Raw genomic sequence first — 4,414 nt, forward strand, 5'->3', positions numbered from 1 at the left:
TCCTGGCTGTTGTGCCGCATCAAGAGCGACAGACATGTTGATATCCCACTGCTGTTAGGGCGTCACCAGACATGTCTTCGCTGCTCATTGGAGCTCACTTTGAAGTGGGACTCATTACTCCAGACAATTCTGCTCCTGTCAACGAGATTCTCCAGACAGCGCTGGGACACCAACCTGATTGTCGCCCGCGATACGGCATGACAGCCAGGTCTGCTGGTGCCATTTATTTTCATAGCAGGACCTCATCCGCGGCACCATCACAACACATGGTGCGTCGACGATATTCTGCGCCCCGCTTCGTTGCCCTTCATAGAACCCATGGGACGCCCCTCCCCCACCTTCCTTGCTTACATTTCAGCATGGTAATGTCCGCCCACAGACGACGAGAGTTTTGACTGATCGTCTTCGTGCTTGTCAAACCCTGCCTCAGCCAGCAAGGTGGCCGGATCTTTCCCAATTAAGAACGTTTGGAGCATTAAGGTCAGGGTCTTTCCACCAACTCGCGATTTTGTCGATATGTCGCGCCAGTTGTACAGAATTTGGCGCGGCTCTCCCTCAGGAGGACGTCCGCCAACTCCATCGTAAGCTGAATAACTGCTTGTGTAATGACCAGAGGTGAACCCACAATTTATGGAATTGCTCAATTTGTAAAGCTGTTTCCCTTGAATAAATCATCCAATCTTTCTGAAACTGTGATCATCTATTTGTCTGTACATACATCACATCTACCTATTGCCGTAGCCGGCCGCTGAGAGCGAGCGGTTTTAGGTGCTTCAGTCCGGAACTGCGCTGCTGCTACGGTCGCAGGTTCGAATCCTGCCTCGGACATGGATGTATGTGATGTCCTTAGGTTAGTTGGGCTTAAGTAGTTTAGGGGACTGATGACCTCAGATGTTGAGTCCCATAGTGCTTAGAGCCATTTGAACCACTTTGAACCTATTTTAGATTTTTTTTTGTATGTATTTACACACAGCTTTCACCGAGCGCTGTCTCTTGACACGTGCTGCCATATCAATTTTAATAACAGATTTAATTAATTTTAAATTATGGTAATTTGTGACTGCCTGCAGCTGCTAAACAAACATGCGAATAATACAAGGAAGTCTACCTGTAGACAACTCTCCCCACGATTTGTATCTTCAGTCCTCAGTTTTATCAATTTTATTAACGGAGGTAATTAATATCAAAATGTGGAAATGAAATATGTTTCATTTATTAGATGTGAGTCTGCATCCTGCTGTAGTATTAGCTGCCACAGTCAGTAATTTCGTCTAACCTTCATCTTTAATTTGCCACTTTTTTCCTGTAACTCCTGCGTGCAATATCACGTATGAACAACATAAAATGTCACTACCCCATTATTACAGTCTGTCCAAGTGTCGCCATCTTTCCACATTTGAACAGCTCGCCTCTTTTAAAACGGCCGTGACTTTGCACTCACCATCCAATGATAGCACGTCTCTTGGGGTAAATGGAAATGAACGTATGGCATCGTTGGCCGGGAGGTCCCTATTCGGGGAAGTTCGGCCGCCAAGTGCAAGTCTTATTTCATTCGACGCCACTTTGGGCGACTTGCGCGCCGCTGATAAGGATGAAATGATGATAAAGACAACACAACAGCCAGTCCCCTAGAGGAGAAAATCTCCAACCCGGCCGCGAATCGAACCCGGGCCCGCTTGCAGGGGAGGCGAGCACCCGGCTAAGCAGGCGGACGTCTCTTGGGGTAACACAAGGCCGTTCCTCCCCAAGCACGTTGCCTATTGCCGAATCTCTCCTCGCAAATAAACAAAACCTTCACACGACCGCTAGCTGTCATTCTGCTGTCATACTGTCGTACACATCGAAGCGCCGTCTGACGAAGGTTTCACCTCTTCACGTCGCGCTGGTTGCGTGGGTGCTGATACGGGAATTTATTTAGTAGAACTAAATTTTTATTACCGGTCGTAAGAGATAGTTTCAAAGTCCCCTTACACGAAAATCTCTGCGAAAGTCATAAAAAGTGCCGTTCGGTGGCTGCAAAGAGGAGAGGAAGGCCTCAAACCAGCCTTAGCGAAAATGATGCCTACTAGTGGGACAGATGGCACCGCATGATTAAGAAAGCCGACCACGAGTTACGGGAAAAGGTGAAGACAAAGAAGAAAGAATTCCTTTTCTTGGTTTTTGTACATCTTATGTATTATCCACCTTTTCCGATAGTTTATACCCTGTTTTCGAAAGATTTCAAACGTCTTGCACCGTTATGCTTTGTCTGACGCGTTTTCCTGATTGACATATCCCATGAAAGTGTCCTCATTCTTCGTAAGTTTTCTTTCTAGTACCTAGCGTAATGGTAAAAATGGGGCTCTGCTGCATTTTCCTTTCATAACTGATCATTATCTAACAAATTCTCAACTTGATCGTCCATTCTGTTCTATCATACTCTGGTCGGAATGTGGTGCATGTCTCAAGCTAATTGTGCGAAACTTCTCGCCTTTATCTTTGGAATTGCTTGGATGAGGTAACTGCACTGAGTTGACTTGTAGCAAGGCGCATGGGACATTCTATTTCGGAAATTGTTAGGGAATGCATATTCCGAGATCCACAGCTTCATCAGAGTGCCGAGGCTTTACCCCTCACCACAGACTACGCCGTGGCCCACGGCGTTCACTCAACGATCGAGAGCAACGGCGTTTGCGTAGAGTTGTCATTGCTAACAGACAAGCAACACTGAGTGAAATAACCGCAGAACGCAATGTGGGATTTACGACGGAGATATCCATTAAGACAGGCTGCGAAATTTGGCGTTAGTGGGCTATTATAGAGACGACCGACGCGAGTGCCTTTGCTAACACCACGACATCGCCTGCAGTGCCTCTCTTGGGCTAGTGACCGTATCCGTTGGGCCCTAGACGACTATAAAACCGTGGCCTGGTCTGACGAGTGCCAATTTCTGTTGGTAAGAGCTGATGATGGGTTTCGAGTGTGGCTCAAACCCTACGAAGCAAAGGACCCAAGTTGTCAACAAGGCACTGTGCAAGCTGATGATGAGTCCATAGTGGTGTGGACTGTGTGTACTTGGAATGAACTAGGTGCTCTGGATATTCGGCCACTTGGAGTCCATTTGCAGCCATTCCATATTCCCAAACAGCGACGCAAATTTTATGACGACTGAACCTCAATTTTTCACGATCGGTTTGAAGAACAAGTGATTTGGGCACCTAGATTGCCCGGCATCAATCTCATCGGACATTCATGGGACACAATCGAGAGGTCAGTTCGTGAAGAATATCCTGCACCGGCAACACTTTCGCAGCTATAGACGGCTATAGAGGCAGCATGGCTCAATATTTCTATTGAGTCCATGCCACGTCGAGTTGCTGCACTGCACCAGGTAAACGGAGATACAGGTCGGTATTTAGGAAGTATTCCTTGACTTTTGTCACCTCAGTATAAATGTAACTGATGTACGTCTGAAATAACTTGCTCATCAGCGGTGAGCTGTAATCGCGATCGCTTTGAATCCGTGTTGACCTGCAACACCTCTGAGAGAACCTGCGCGGAGCCGGTATTGCCTAGAGGTATAGCCTATCGACAGGTGGGAGGGGGCAGAGCCCATTGTCCCGCACCGTCGCGTGTCCCGCGTGATAGGGTCACGTGATCGATCTGCGGCGAGGTGTGGCGACCCACTTCTGGGCGTTAGGCGGTCTCCTGCATTGCCAATGAGGTCGCCTGCCCTCGGCTTTTAGCGGCCAGATCAACAAGTGCACGTGCCGTGGTGGATTACAATGCCTGCGCCCTTGCCCTAGGCCCACCCTCTCAGCGAACTTCTGAAATGTGTCCACACTAGAGGTGCCACACCGTCCTGCACTTGAAACCACCGCCTTATTTTATTTTCACTTAACAGTAGGGTGCCGTCTTTGATACTTCAGGTAAAGGGTAGTAAAACACAGCTATAATTTTCTGTCAATCGCAGACAAAAAGCGAATTACCCTCAGTCCATAGTGTAAGGCGACCATCGATGTCACTATATATATATATATATATAAAGTGAAAAGTAATTACAACTTAAATGTAGGTAAATGAATAGTTAGCTCAAAACCAATTTTATGTAGGAGTTTAAGAAAGAAGCACGGGTAAGAAATGGAAAATAACTGACAGAATAATGTACTCCTCGGCAAATCACGTGAATGTATAAAAATACGAGTATTGTCTGTTCTGTCGGACCTGCACACACTTCTGTGGCAGCGTGACAGATCCTTGACATTTACTTCAGTACGGATGCGCTAATGTCGTCCGAACTTCTAGGGGAACAATAATTTGCGAGGAGGGGGTTAATGAACGAGGAACGCCGCATTGCAGCGTCCCGTAAGTTGGAAATTCTAGTCGCTCGGGACAGTTCCCAGCCGCCCGGAGTGGCCGTGCAGTTCTAGGCGCT

Source organism: Schistocerca americana, chromosome 4, assembly GCF_021461395.2.
Source record: "Schistocerca americana isolate TAMUIC-IGC-003095 chromosome 4, iqSchAmer2.1, whole genome shotgun sequence".
NCBI lineage: Eukaryota > Metazoa > Arthropoda > Insecta > Orthoptera > Acrididae > Schistocerca > Schistocerca americana.